The following is a 16,495-nucleotide window of genomic DNA, read 5'->3' on the forward strand; positions in this document are numbered from 1 at the left end:
ATGTCGGTTATCGTGCCAAACCAGACAGAAAATCCGGTCGACAACTCCCAGATTAGTCTCTCTATTGCGTATAGTCAGGAGGAATAATTTCGAGGGATGAGTGCCCTACCACCTTCCTCTGAATATCGCATGATTCTGAGGGATAGTACCCTACCACCTTGCAACCAGAGAAAAAACACATGCTCAGGAGGAATAATTTTGACAGATGAGTGCCATACCTCCTTCTCCTTTCAGAGGGAAACATTCCGGGGGAGAGTACCCTACTACCTTCCTCTGGAGCGATAAATATGAGTGAGAAGCCCAGCTTCAACCCTCACATCCGAATGTTGGCGGGAAACTGCCACAGATCCTACGATGGATAACAATGTATATCGTAATCACATATTCAATCTCAGAGGCCACTGCTCATAGCACACTTCCGCTCATACTCATTCCATTAACCATCATCATTCATTTCCAAATCTTAAACTCATCATCCATCCTTAATATCACAAGTTCATCATCAATATAGAACGCCATCAGATACCCATTTAGTTCATCCCCACGTACACCAGCAACCAAAACCTCCATCTTCAAACTTATTACCAAAAGATATCTAGTTAACCTCACTTATGTTATTTTCTATATTTCAAAGCCTAAAAACAAGTTAAGGGATCTTTAACAAGCGTTACGGATGTTTACAAGCTTGTCGGGAAGGTAGAACAGTCAAAAACAAGGTTTTCTTTGAAAGACAGGGCAGTGTGCATACGCATAGGGTTGTGCGTACGCACGCTCAGGAGAATTTTCAAGACGTGTGCGTACGCATAGGGGTGTGCGTATGCACAGAAAGGGAAAATTTCCATTCTGCGTACACGCACAGATACATCGACTGCCCTCAATAGAATGCACCTTGCAGCGTGTGCTATGCACGGGGTTGTGCTTGCAAAATTCATAAGGTGAGCATAGAATGGCAACGGGTACCCACATCCCCACTCCCCGCCCCCCCGCCTCCATATCCAGTCCCCGTCTCCGCCCCGGGTCGAGGACTCCATGGATATCCGCAGATTTTTAGAAAATTAAACAAATTTAATAAAATTGGAAAAAAAATAAAAAAACCATTTCAATCATCAGGTTGCTTGTCTCTAAAGTATTAACAACAAGAAAGACATTAACAACATGTTTTTTTTCTCCAAAGACATTAACAACATTAATAACAACAAAGACATTAGTATGTTCATAGTCTCCAAAGACATTAACAGTAACAAACAATATCAAACATATTCATAAGACAACCAAAGTATCAAACATATCCAAAAACTACAAAGTATAATTCATCACATTGTAGAATCCTCAAGGCTTTTTCATGATGTAATGGTAGTGATGGTAGATTCCGATTTGTTTGAATCCTACATCAAAAAGAAGAATACAATTAAGAGTTAAAATCGTAAACTTTTCTTAAGAATAAGTTAATAATATGGAAAAAATAGTATTGTAGTAATTTCCTTACATCAACATCTGCTTCAATGCTATTAATTGTGTAGCACTCAAACCCTATATTAGATGCCGTTCCAAGCTCATTCCAAAGCCAATCTTGATTACACATTAAAGCCTCTAACGTATCTGGACACAACCTACTACGATGTGGTGTAACAAATTGACCACCAGTACTAAATGAAGACTCAGAGGCAACTGTAGATATGGGAATCGTCAAAAAATCCCTAGCAATCGCTTGCAAAGTAGAAAAATTTGCGCCATTCGATTTTCGCCAATTTAAGATATCAAAGTCATCTTCAGTTTGTGGCACCGGTCTTTCTTCAAGATAATAATCCAACTCGCTTTTTGTATCAATAAATGAAGATTCCTCACTTACATGGGTAGCGAAGTTAGCTTGCCAAGATTTGTGACTAAACTTCTTCCCCTTGAACCTGAAGAATTGGTGGTGGCGGCAGCATATTCAACTGAGCAGCTTGGTCTCTCTCTCTTTCCTTGGTTGCATATTCTAAACCAAATGTTGTACTAACTTTTTCACTTGACCAATTACAACATATGCCTCTGTCTCACCATGTACTTTACGAAAAAAGAAATTTAATAAATACATCTTGTACCTAGGATTCGAGAGACTTTTAGTTGCCATAACAGTATTAATCACACCTCGATACTTTTCAAACTTAGCTATCATGCTAGTAGCCATCGGTTCAATTAACTCATTTCCACAATGTTGCTACTCCATCAAAGCCAACTTAATCACACAAAATTTAGGAAAATAATGATTTGAAGTAGGATAACTTGTTCCAGAAAACAACTCAGTCACATCATAAAACACCCTCAACCTTTGAAAAATCTCATCTGCCATCTCCCAATCCTTATTACTAAGCAAAGATTTATATTGACTCTCACGCATTGACAATCTTTCAAAAATATCTCTATACATTATTGCAACTTCAAGCAACAAAAAGGTTGAATTCCACCTAGTTTTGCAATCAAGACAGAGATTTTTGTGTAGAGTATTTTAAGTTGAGCACATGTTTCCTTAAACTTTTCTTCTCTCTTAGGTGTTGCTGTCCAATAATGAACACTATCCCTCACTCTTTCTATAGCATGTGAAATAAGTTGTAACCCATCCTTAATAATCAAATTTAATATATGCGCACAACATCGCATGTGAAACAATTTACCACCCAATATGAAGTTTCTAGATGACATTTTAGTCAAAATATTATCAATCATAACATCATTAGTACTGCAATTATCAACAGTCAAGGTGGATACCTTTCTATCAAGATTCTAATCCATCAAACAATCCACAAGTACCTCCAAAAGTACATCAGCCGTGTGAGGAGCAGGCACATATATAAATCTACATTGACAATTTAGTATTAAAAGAATATTAGAAGTATTACAGTTATACATATTTCACAGATTAAGTTATAACAAAACTAAATATTTTATGTTGTTACCTCACTAGACGACTTTGCAATTTCCAAGCATCATCAATATAATGGGATGTGATAGCCATATAACCTTTGTTTTAGTTACTTGCTGTCCACATATCAGTGGCAATTGCAACTCAACTTTTATTCCTCTCAAGAATATTCATTGTCTTCGTCCTCTCATCATTGTAGATCTTCAAGATATCACTTTTCAAAGTGTTGCGAGTAATCACCTTAAACAGAGGTTGTAGAGCATTGCAAAATCTCCTAAAGCCAATGTGATCCACAATAGATAATGGATACTCATGCAAACAAACAATAACTGATAACTCTTTCCTTGCATTTTCTTGGTCAAACCTATATGCACCAACCACAACTGTTTTCCCACTAGTTGTTGGAGTTGTCTTCATCATACATTGTCTTATATCTCTAGTGGTGCGGAGCTTGCAATTTTTAAAGTGATCACGTAAGTGCGAAGTTCCTTTTTTTAGGTCACTAAGTAGCTTCAATTTGCAATAATTGCATTCAGCCTTTAATTTTCCCTTGATTTCCACAATCTTGAAGTGATTCCACACTTCAGAGGTTAACTTCCTCTTTCGAACACCACTTGTAGAGTTTGTCGTTCCTTCATGAGTAGTTGCGGTATCCGTTGGGGGTTCTTAAGGTTAAGATTGAGGAGCCTCTTGTGTAGTTTGAATATTAGTGCCTACAGGTTCTTCTGATGGAGTACTTTTCTCAAGAGTATTACTCAATGCATCTGAAGAAGACATTCTATAAATCATTAAATATAAATCATGAATCAGAATCGCATTAATCTAAAATATAAATCATGAATCAGAATCTCATTAACCTAACTTCATATTAACTCAATAATAACTCAGAAATATAAATCAGAATCAGAAATCAAAATCATATCAATCTAACTCAAAAATATAAATTAAAAACCATAAATTCTTTAACCTAATCATAAATTCATAAATTCTTTAACCTAATCAGATATTCAGAAATTCAAAACTCAGAAATTCATTAACCTAATAAAAAATTCAGAAATTCAAAACTCAGAAATTCAGAAATTCAAAACTCAGAAATTCATTAATCTAATCAGAAATTCAGAAATTCATTAACCTAATCAGAACTTTAGAAATTCATTAACCTAATCAGAAATTAAGAAATCCAATTAACCTAATCAGAAACCACAGGCTAACTTACTCGACGGAGAAAAGGGGAAGACCAGCGATGACGACTGGCGACGAGTCTACCGCAACCAGGAGAAGACGACGTTGCCGTGAGCCCGCGACGGTGAGCTCGACACCTGCAGTGTGCGACCGAGCTACTCAGGGGGTCTGGGGTGGGAAGCAATGTTGAGGACATAGTGGGTGGGAGGTCTGTCAGCGGAGACTTGAACTGCAGGGGTCTGGGGGTTTGAACTTTGAGGAAGAGTGGACAAGAGAGGAGACTTGACTGCGGCGCTGAGGGATCCAGAGGGTGGAAGGCAGCGGTCGGTAGGAAAGAGACAGGAGGGGGTCATGGGCTGAGTGCTTAAGGAGGAGTGGAGAGGCAGAGAAGAGGAGCTCTCACTCTCTGAAGCAGTCCCCATATCTGCTCTACGGTGGGTAAATCCCCACGGGTACCCACCCCGCCGGGGATTTTTGCCATGCCTAGGTGAGCGTGCGCACCAGAGTGTGCTAGCGCCCCAAACAGTGGGCATCTCCCTACGTGTGCGTGCGCACGGTTTTAAAAATTCACAAGGTGTGTGTCCGCACAAGACTCTGCGTACGCACAAGTCAAAGCGTAGCCACAGTTCAGAGCATGCACACAGCAGTGTGCGTGTGCACACAAACCAGAAATCACAAATTTTGCAACATCACAGAATTAAGATTTCTGACACCAACTTCTGACAATCATATATTTCTCTACAAAATTCCAATTTCTACAAAATCTATACCATTTTAAATCTCTTTAAATTGTTTTTAATTTGATACAAAAATCATTCAATTTCAAAAACCGTAGCCCAAGCTATGATCTGTCAAAGTTCACTAAAAATCCATTTTTACCAAAAATCTCTAAGCCTCAATTTTAACTAACTCTCAATTCAAAATTACTTATTCCATATTCAAAACAATCCTAATGTACCTAGATCAGATTCACATATCCTCCAATTCATTCCATAACCTAAAACTCACATTTTCGTTATTTCTATACCAAATTCATCAATCAAATCATTAAACTCCCAAACATTACACAAGAACATTACACATCAATAATTTCTCATACGTAGATCTATCACTTACCACCCATCATTATCATAATAGTCACCCAACACAAACTTTAACACAGCATCAATATTCCACCAACCTTAACACAACATCAATAGTCCATCATCATGCTACATAAACTCAAAGTCATCATACATCATAATCATCAATATCCAATTCCAATCCTATCCTATGGTCCACTAGCCTAATTGTCCAGAGATATTACATATTACATAGAGGAGACCGAAATCATACCTTGGCCGATCCCCAAAATGCACACTGCACCAAGATTGGAATCCAACAAGCTTTCAACTCACCAACAAGCCACCAAAGCTCAAACTAACATCATCTAACTGCAACAAGCACCAAGGCTCAAACTATATATATATATATATCAAAATCAAAACCTAAGATACACAAAACAACTAAACACAAGGGTTTAGTGAAACCTTACCTTACTCAACGAGGTTAGGGATAAAACCCAATAATATTCCAATGCTAGATCCCCCTAAACAAACAAAACACAAAAATCTACTCAATAACAAGAACAAAAAATACACAAGAGCTAGGGAAGGAAAATGGAGCTGGAGTTTTGATGTCTTACTAACAATGCCTAGCTAGAATCGAAGAGCTCAACAAGAGCTTCGCGTGGCTATAAACGGCTCGTCAATCAGATCTCCGTAGCTCAAGATATGGCTTGAGGAAGATGGAGGTGAATAGTGCCAACCCTTCTTCTCCCTCTCTTCTCAAACCAGCGTGCCTTACTTCTTTGTGGGTGAGAATGAGCTTATTTGGCTCATTAATAGATTTATATATTTTGGGCTTTGGGCTCGGTTTGGCCCGGTCCAATTCGTTATCATTTTAGGTCCGTTTGGCCCACTTTGGGTCAAAACGTTTAAGATTAGCACCCGGTTTTCAATTCTAAATTATTTTTGTCCTTTCAAAACAATAAATTAAATTTTCGAAATCTTATATTTTATTAAAATACGGTACCGGACAGATTAGAGCTAGTACTGCCGGCTTGAGCACCGGTACACATTTTTATTTTCACCTTTTTATTTTCAAAATAATATTTCTATATTTTTGAACCTGTTTTGGGCAGTTAAATTATTATTTTATTAAACCGGTTTTACGTAAAAACTCCGGTTCTTATAATTTATCTGTGCATTTTTTTTAAATAAAACATTTATTTTGAATTTAAACTTTCACTTAAAATAAAAAATGTGAAATTATTTAAATATCTAATCTATCTATTAATTAATATATAATAAGTAACTAGTGCTAGGTTCTTTACTCGACAAGTGTCTAACCTGTCTGAACGACACATGGCACCGTAAAGGGTAAGGATATCAAAGTAAATACTGATTATTTAAATATCAAATTTAAACTGTGTTGTATATATAACTAGAATGATAAAACTCTAAACTGTACATTTAGCGGTAACTTTTTTCATAAGCCACTGCATTTCAAAATTTAAAAGCTCAGATCTCTCTCCATAGTTCTCTTTGCCTGTCGGTACCGAAACTCAGCACTGTCACTAGAGTAAACGCAAAAACTTGCTCGCGATGCAAACAGAGGAACCGCCATTAGAGACTTTTCATCTATTTGAAAAAATTGAACCTCGATCCATTTGCAGTTACTTAGCAAGGATGGCTATCGTGGCTTATGGCTGTCACCGGAGAAGCAATCAGCGATTGGGCTCATCATCGTCAAGCAGCAGAGATGAAGAATAACAATCCAAAAGTGATGATTGCTGTTGATGCAGCAGCAAGGGGAAAGAACAACAGCATCGGTGAGTGGTGTTGCTGCCAACAGTGAAGAAGGAGTAGCTAGAAGTAAGTTGTTGACACTAGTGAAGAGAACGAGAGCTCTGAGATCCTGCCCTCGACGATATTGTAGAGGTCATTTTTTTAAGTAGAAATTTATTTATATTTTCTTAATGATTAAATATAAACAAATGCTGAATGGTTTTAATTTTCTTTGATTTGGTGATTCAATGTTGCTGCATCTAGATTCGGATACCATCAAATGTAACAGTTAAGTTTAGCATGTTATTTTAACTACACAATATATCCTTTCCTTCTATCTTTGTATTAGAAGTTGGAAACTTTTCTTTTCAAATTTTACTGTCTTTTGAAGCATTAAGTTTTTGTTGCAAACTGCTAATTTTGATGTAAATAAATTCACATTTTTTGTGTTGAAGTTATGTGTGTTATGATACTGTTATTCTTCACTATTGTTGACCTTTGCCCATGCTTGATTCAAATTTGTTTTTGTATTGTTAACTCTCTTTTTTGCTTATTTATTTATTTGGTTTTTTTTTCACTTTCAAAATCTATGCTGATAATAAGTAAACCGTTTTTTTTTTCATTAGTATGTCATTGTAAATAGAAAATTACCATTTAGAAATCATTGTCAAGTTGATTTTGAATTAGTGTGGGTAACGGAGTCCCTTTTCTATGCTTAACACAGCATGCTGGTTTTGAATTAGTGTAGTAAGAGAGTCCCTTTTCCTATAACTATATTCTAAGGCAAGAGATAAAATTGGTTTATCATCGATTGCTCAAGCAGCTGAAGTGCCAACTCATCCATGGAGTGGTTCTTATGTATATTTCAACTTTTCAAAAATATTAATATAAACATTACTTTACTGCTTAAGAATGTACAAAACACTGAAACATTATCTTTTATGTTGCTCTTGACACCCTTCTTTTTAAATGTTGTATTTAATTTTATTATCTTACTTTTGTTGCACTTTGGATACCATTTTTTTTATCTTTCAAGAGATACATTACCAAAATTGAAGTAGTTTAAGCATTGTTTTTCTCCATTTAGAGTGTTCAAAAGATTCCACTCACATTCTCCTAAAAAAAAAAGAGTACTTGAACTCATTTCAACAAATGTCCAAACTAAATACATGACAAGTGTTCAATTCAACTGTGTGACAACTGTCCAACTTCAATACTAAAGTGTTCAGCTAAAATTATTGAGCGGAAATTTTCAAACTAAATTTTGAATTTCAAATCTATCGTTTAAATATCTCTCTTGCTTTCTTTCTTGATTCATTCTCAAGTGGCAGAGAAGATAGAGTGGTTATGTTGTCAGAGGCTCCAAATCTTTTTTCGGAGAGCAGCAGAGATAAAGAACAATAAGTTAGAGGTGATGGTGGCTAATGATGCAGCGGTAAGGAGAAAGAACAGCGGCAATAGTGAGTGCTGTTTCTGCCATCAGCGAAGAATGAGCAGCTAGCATCAAGTTGACGACACCAGTGAAAAGAATAGAGAGATCTGAGATCTTGCGATCAGTGGTGAGCTTTGACATAATTTCACTCCTGATTTCGGTTCTATGTAATTTGGAGTTTAGATTAATCAACTTCTTTTTTCCCTCCTTTTTTCACTACGCCCTATCTCTATATTTTAATGCAATAACTTTTTTAGGGCGGTTTAAATTAATGTTGTGAACAGGATTTCAATCAGGAAGTGGAGTTTGTGCTTCTAATATCATTTAAAGTTAATGATAGTGTATTGGGTGACTTAGTTGAACATGCATTGGCCTCTCTGGCATCGCTGTTGTTGCTGTTGGTCGAGCTTTGAGAAGTTCTTCATCGGTCAAGGTCATTGAAGACGGTCAGTTTTATCTTCTCAATTTCTCACTTTTTTGTTATTATTCTGTGAATTTTTCTATGTATTTATTTAGATTTAGTAGAATTGGAATTTCTAAAGATAAACATTGAAATTTATTTTTTTATATACATTCAGATTGATTGATAGTTTTACATACATTTCACTTGGAAGTAGAGGACTTATGTAGTCATTAAACCTTAAATATTTTGGACAAATTAATCACCTTACAAAGTTTCAATCTTTCTTTTTCATATGTGAAAAACATATGATTTCGACAGATATGACGAGGAGGCAACATTCTATGATGAGTCTGTGAGAAATGCAAAACGAAAGCAATTATATACAGGTATATTTAGATACAAGTAATACACTCTCCATAGTTGCTTGGGTTTCACAAGTGCAACAAGAAAAGGAGAAAGATAGCAAGACTACAAGAGGATGTTCTATTTGCACCCTAACAAAGAAGAAAATAAAGATTCTATAGATAAGGTATTGGATGCTTGAACTCTAGGTCTAGATTATTTATTGGTTTTTAAACATTTGGTATAAAATTGGTAAGTTTGAAATTATTGTAGTTTCTAGAATAAACCTAAAGAAAATTTCCGGTTAGTTTTATGCATTTTGAATACTTTTTTAAGTAATGCTCAATTATATAGTTTTATTTTGGTGATTAGGCAACTTTTTGCTTCATGCTTTCCATTTTTTTAGACTTACCAACCTACCATAAATTGCATAATTTATTGATTTTCACATTCTTCCCTTTGTATTTTGTGATTTATAGTCATAAATACTCAATGAAGTTGAATTTAGTATTTCATATATATTCTGATCCGATTGGTGAGGTATGGGCTGGGAATTGTTTCTAAGTTAGCTATAAGGGAGCCTTATGCTATAGCAATGACATTAGGTAACAATTTAGATCTTCGAAATAGTATTTTTTTCACTGTTATGTTGAAAAACAATTTCCCTTAATATACAATTTAATATATCATAGCCAATACTCAAAAGGTATTTGGTATTCTTATTTAAGATTAGTATTTTTTCATGCATAGATTACTTTTTGATGAAGAAAATGTATTAACATAGTTTTTAACTTATGGATCATATATGGTTAATGATTTACTTGCCATTAGCACAATTTCACTCTTTTGAGACTTGAATATTTATTAGGATGACTCTGATTGGTCTGTTGAATTCCAGTCGGAGTTACTCAGAGGAAAGAAAAATGATGGTGGACTTTGTTGTTTGGTTGGCTTCAAGCCCAAGAATGAAAAGGACTCTGGCTTGAAAATCTGATTTTATAGAAATTTTAGTAAAATAAAATTGGGTAGATTGTATCTTTAGGAAGATCAAACATAGTACAAAAGTAAAAGAAAGAATAAAACATCAAATTTTACGACATAAAAAATGCCTTATTATTTGCATCATGTGTGCAGAGCATGTTAGAGTGAAGGAATCCATTATGTTCAGAACATGAAATTTAGGAGGAGGCAATCATCATAAGTATTTGTCTCTTTTCATTTGTTATTCTTAGTGTTATTTTTACCCTTAATTTTTTTTATATGTTTAAATTTTTTAGGCTTACTAATTTTATTTATTCTGATCCGATTGCTGAAGTTTGGGTTGAGAATTGTTTCTAAGTTAGCTATAAGGGAGCCTTATGCTATAGCAATGACATTAGGTAACAATTAGATTTTTTGAATAGTATTTTTTTCATTGTTATGTCGGAAAACAATTCCCTTAATATATCATAGTCAATACTCAAAAGGTATTTGGTGTTCTTATTTAAGATTAGTATTTCTTCATACATAGATTACTTTTTGATAAAGAAAAATGTATTAACATAGTTTTTAACTTATGGATCATATATGGTTAATGATTTACTTGCCATTAGCACAATTTTACTCATTTGAGACTTGAATATTTATTAGGATGACTCTGATTGGTCTGTTGAATTCCAGTCAGAGTTGCTCAGAGGAAAGAAAAATGATGGTGGATTTTGTTGTTTGATTGGCTTCAAGCCCAAGAATGAAGAAGACTAAGGCTTGAAAATCTGATTTTGTAGAAATTTTGGTAAAATAAAATTGGGTAGATTGTATTTTTAGGAAGATCAAACATAGGAAAAAGGTAAAAGAAAGAATAAAACATCAAATTTTAGGACATAAAAAATGCCTTATTATTTGCATCATGTGTGCATAGCATATTAGAGTGAAGGAATCCATCATGTTCAAAACATGAAATCTAGAAGGAGGCAATCATCATAAGCATTTGTCTCTTTTTATTTGTTGTTCTTGGTATTATTTTTACCCTTAAAAAATTTTTGTTGTATATGTTTACATTTTTTAGGCTTCCTAATTTTATTTATTTAATATATATCAATTTCTAAATTATTTTATTTTATCACTCTTGCTTAGGATGAAAAAAATGTGAATAAAATAACAGCACTTGCAATGCTTGGCAACATATTTTAGTAGTCAATAAATTTGGTTATAGCATGTTATTTTAAATCCTATCCTACTACATCAATTGTGTTTTTTTATTTGTTTGAGTTTATATGACCCAACAAAGCAAACTGAAATTGACAATTTCGTGGTACAACAGTTTGATGAAACTGTTAATGAGAGAGGTTAGTGCAAGTAGAGTATATCACACTTCGTTTTTTTGGATAAGTTAAAATGGTTGTATTTTTATTTGAAGATGTACTCCATGCATTTTATGCTAGATGATAGGAGGAACGGGCTGCGCTCGCAGATTGATGCCAGATTGATTGCAGCCGCAGCAAGGGACAAGGACTTAGAACGTTTCATTTATTGTTAAGATATGTCTTTTAAATTATTATCAATGCTTAAGGTATGTGTTGAGATAGTAATATTCAGAGCATAATTGCTCACGTTTAATTTGGAACAAAGATGATCGTTACCTGAAGATCTCGAGTGCTCGATGGGTCGGATGCTGATGAGGGGAGGAGTGGTAGAGACCCTGAGTCGACTTGGGGCTGAAAGGGGTGTGAACTGCGAGTTGGGAGTGCCGGAGGTAATGCAACGAAGGGGGGAGGCCACCTGCAAGAACACTCCGACGATCAAGTCAGAGTCCATACGAAGTGATGGCCAAATTAGGTAAAAGTGTGACGTACCTTGGGGGGAGAGCTGTCCTCTCCCCTTATATACTGTGCTGGGCAGGCCTAGCAATGACCTAGCCCATTGGCTAAGGAGCTTGTGAGCTGTCCTAATCCACGTTGGAGGGGCAGGTCATCCCGGACTTCGGGTCGGGGCTTCGGGCGCTGCCTCGAGGATACCGACCCGGACGATAGCATGGTTCGTACGGATGGTAGGTCGGGCGTGCCTTGGGTCGGGTATTAGGAGCCGACCCGTTGAACTCCTCTCTGTTGAGGAGGTTTGCGCCTGGGTCGGCGGTGGTGCCCCGACCCAGCGGCTAGTTGGGCTGGACTCGGTGGTCCGTAACAGTGCCTCCAGCGCGCCAGCCTTGAGGTTTGGAGCTCGTGGCTGGGCATGTTTGTCCTACTCGCCGAGGTGGGATGTGTTCTTCTTCTTCAGGAGCTTGTCGATGGCATTTCGTGTTTCTCACGCGTGGTCACCTCAACCCTGACGCTGCTTTCTTGGCTTTTGTGCTAGGCATTAAATGCCCATCATTTCATTGATTCAAAATTAGAGTGAAATGGCGAATATGCCCCTGCCTTTTGGCGCTCTTCCTCGGCGGTTACGCTTTTTACTTATTTTTGTTTCGTAACCCCCTCACAACTCTACTTTTCTTCTCCCTCTTCTTCTTGCTCTCTCGCACTGCTGTTGCTTCTGCTTCTTGCTCTTGCTGCATCGGTTTTCTTTTTGCTTCCAGTGCCCTTTCTTCCTCTTGGATTCTTCGTTCCTGTTCACCATTTTTGCGGACTCTGCCTTTCTGGTACGTTTTTTATGGTTTTTTCTTTTGATTACTTCTTCCCTTTAGTTTTCGCATATTTCTCTTTGTGCCTTCCCTCTATGCATGCCTGGGTTTCTGTTTTGTTCTTGTTGCTTTTTCTTCTAAAGGGGGCACCACTGGGTTTTCCATGGGTTTTTACTTGCATTCTGGGTTAGTGCAGGGGTATCTAGAGGGTGATTTGGGGAGTTGTAGTTTTTGCTTTTACTGTTTTGAGGGTTTCCGACCTCCCGTCTTTACTAAGTGGTACCCCCGCTGTAGGTATGGCCGAGTGCCTCATTCTTCCGGATCAGGCTCAGCGCCCGCTAGCCGACTTTGTTGACCATTACGCCTGGGTTTCTTCTGACGTGAAGGATACCCCTTCCAAGGTCACGAAGGAGGGCCTCCAGGATCTGCGCCAGGCAGGGATCTTATGTGGAGGTGGTCCCGAGGAAGCGTTCTACCAAGTTTACGTTCCCGCTGGTCGGGAGCGTGTATGTCAGAAGAACGTGAATGTCAGAAGAACTTGTGTTGTCAACTGGTTGTGGGTATATGAACCCATGTTCACGACCTTGGGGGTTTGTTTACCCTTCTTTCCCTTTGTCATGGGTTTGTTGAACCATTGTGATGTTGCTCCGTCACAACTTCATCCGAACAGCTGGGCTGCCATCCGATGCTTCGAGATGGTTTGCGAATATCTGGAGCTCCCGACTTTGGTGAACGTTTTTCTCTATCTCTTCCTGCTTACGAACCCTTCTCGCCAGGGGAAGGCGAAGAAGGGATATATGTCCTTTAGGGCCCAACAAGGCCGTAGGATTTTTGGCCTTTTTGAGGACTCCTTCCATGGCTTCAAGTCTACTTTCTTTAAGGTTAGGCCAATTGAAGGTCATCAACCTTTCTGGCTTACTGCCGAGGGGGAAAGGCGGATCTCGACCTACTGGAGCTTCGGGGCGGGATCCGACTATTTGATAAAAATATCTTATAATTGGTTGAGTCCAGAAGATCGCAATATTGCCGATATGTTGTTGGCGATTTTCGGCGAGAAAAATCTTAATCCTCGCATAGTTATGGGGAATCGGGAGGCCAGACGGTCGTATGTTAGTAAGTTCTTTATTTTTGTATTTTTAGTATTTTATTCTTCTATTACTTACGCCTTTGCCTTTTTGCTTGTAGTTTCCATGGCTGGTGGGAAGAAGACTTTGGCTGACCTGATGAACCTCATCCAAGGGGATGATGAGGGTGGTGACGACTCCTTCGTGACCACTTCGGCGAGTCAGGATCAGGGGATGTCGGAGAGGGCAGTGGTTGGGTTGACGGGGCCGACCAAGTTCAGCTAGAGAAGGTTGAGGTTCCTTCTGAGAACACCTCGGGGAATCGGAGTATGGAAACGGAAGCTCCTTTCGACGAGGAGGATCTGGGTTTTGGTGATGATGACTTAAAAGTCGTTAGCAACCCTAAAAAGAGGAAACGGGATTTCAGGAAGGCGCTCTCGGTTATGGAGAAGAATTTCGATGCTAGGGGCTTCATTGAATCCCAGTTGCTCCCGGGCACCGAAGAGTTTTTCCATGATGACGACCTTTCCGGGAAGGCAAGGTAGATCTACCACAGTCTTCTTCGAGCTGCAGCTATTACCAAGAAGGTGGAGCCTGTCTTGGGCAATTATCACGCTATGGAAGTGAAGCTTCGGGACTCCCAAAAAGATCTGACGGATTCGAGATCTTGGGAGGAGTCTCTGAAGACTAAATTGTCTGAGCAGGAGAAGAAGGCTGAGGAGGATGCCAAGGAGATCAATAAGTTGGTGGATCGGGACCTTGCCTTGATGAAAAATTTGAATACTGCTCGTGGTGAGGCTGCTGCCGCTAAGAAGAAGGCCAAAGAATTTGAGGAAAAGATGAAATCGGCGGAGGACTCGGCAGAGGCTGCTCGCCAGAAGATAGCCGCTTTGAAGAAGAAAAACAAGGAGCTGGCAAAGGGGGCCCGGGAGGCCATGAAGCTGACCGAGGAGGGGATTAAGCTCCAGGTGCCCGTGCTGGCTCCCGACCTCGATCTTTCTCAAGTTGGGGCTTTGAAGACGGTCGAAGGCGGGAAGATCGTTGATATTTTCAAGTCTTGAGATGGATATTTCTCCCAACCTTTGTATTCCTTGCTTTATCTTTTGTAACTTGCTCTTATTCTGGGGCCTGTTTTAAGGCGCCCTTTAGTTGTAACGAACACTTTGGCTCTTTTATCTTAATTAGGCCGTTTTCATGGTTATTGCTTGTTTGCTCGGGCCGTCGCGGCCTTTTGGTTTACCATTTTTATGGTATTTACCATTTTTGTTGCTTGTCGCTGAGTCGTTTTGCTTTTGGTCCCTTTGATTCCCGGGGTGATCAGTCCCGGGTTCCTATTAGGTCGACCGTTCATTATTTTTCGTCGTTTTATTATTTCGACGTGAATCTTGCAAAAAGACAAACTTATCATATTGTTAGAACTTTGAAGCAAGGAAGTGATGCAATGCGTGATTAAAAGATAGTAAAAGAGGAATGTAAAAGGAATGTAAAAAAAAAAGGGGGGTTGAGGTCGTCAGGTCGTGTGGTCGCTTCTTCTTATGAGTAGAACCTCCTCAGGTTTGCCATGTTTCATGTTCTCGGTACCTCGCTTCCATCCAACTTCTCTAGCTTGTAACCTCCTTTGCCAAGGACCTCGCTTACCCTATAAGGGCCTTCCCAGTTTGCGACTAACTTGCCTTCTCCTGGGATTGGTAGCCCTATGTCGTTGTGTCACAAGACCAAGTCGTCTTCTTCCAGGCTTCTTTTTAGCACTTTGCCATTGTACCTTAGGGCTATCCTTTTTTTTATCGCTGTCTCTGCTAGGTGCGCCATTTGCCTTGTCTTGTCGACCAGATCTTTTTCGATTGCTTCACTTCATCCTCCGAGGAGTAACCTTAGGCTCGGTTCCCCGACCTCAACTAGGATGACTGCGTCGACCCCGAATGTGAGTCGGAAGGGGGTTTCGCCGGTAGATGATTGGGGGGTGGTCCTGTAAGACAAGAAGACCGAAGCTAGCTCGTCTACCCATGAGCCCTTATTTCCCTCAAGTCACCTTTTTAACCCTTTTAAGATAACTTTGTTAGCTGCCTCCACCTGGCCGTTGGTTTGGGGGTGTTCGACTGAGGAGAATCTTTGCTTGATCTTTAATCCTGCTAGGAATCTTTTGAACTTTTTGTCGGTGAACTGTGTCCCGTTATCCGATATGACAGTTTCTGGGATTCCAAACCTGGTGACCACTTGCCTCCACATGAACTTTTGGCAATTCGCTGAAGATATGGTAGCCAGTGGTGCTGCTTCTACCCATTTAGTGTAATAGTCTATGGCTACTATCAATTATTTCACTTGTCCAGGCCTAGGTGGGAATGGTCCTAAGAGGTCGACTCCCCATTGGGCGAAAAGTCGGGGAGCCATCATCAGGTTGAGTTCTTCGGGTGGTGCTTTGTGGAAGTTGGCATTTTCTTGGCATTTTTTGCATTTTTTAACAAACTCCTGGGCATTCGACATCATTGTAGGCCAGTAATATCCTGCTCGGATGATCTTTCTCGCCAGCGATCTTCCCCCGATGTGGTGACCACAACACCCCTCATGGACTTCACTTAGGACGTAGTCCGTCTGGTCGGGGCGTAGGCATTTGAGTAGTGGTTGGTGGAGCCCTCACTTGTACAACTGCCCTTGTATGATTATGTATTTGGGGGCTTCCCTCTTGGTGGCTTGTGCTTCCTTCTCATTTGGGGGTGTTTCTCCATGCTCCAAGTATCGGAAGATATGGT

The 16,495-nt window shown here is 38.9% G+C and overlaps 1 long non-coding RNA gene across 1 annotated transcript; it reads right to left on the reverse strand.

Moving 5' to 3' along the window:
- Positions 1,150–4,214, reverse strand: LOC110270616. Its single transcript, XR_002360255.1, has 2 exons — positions 4,119–4,214; positions 1,150–1,385 (listed from the first exon to the last, which is right to left on the reverse strand). It is a non-coding gene; the product is annotated as an uncharacterized LOC110270616 (long non-coding RNA).

This window comes from Arachis ipaensis, chromosome B04 (assembly GCF_000816755.2).
Source record: "Arachis ipaensis cultivar K30076 chromosome B04, Araip1.1, whole genome shotgun sequence".
Taxonomy (NCBI): domain Eukaryota; kingdom Viridiplantae; phylum Streptophyta; class Magnoliopsida; order Fabales; family Fabaceae; genus Arachis; species Arachis ipaensis.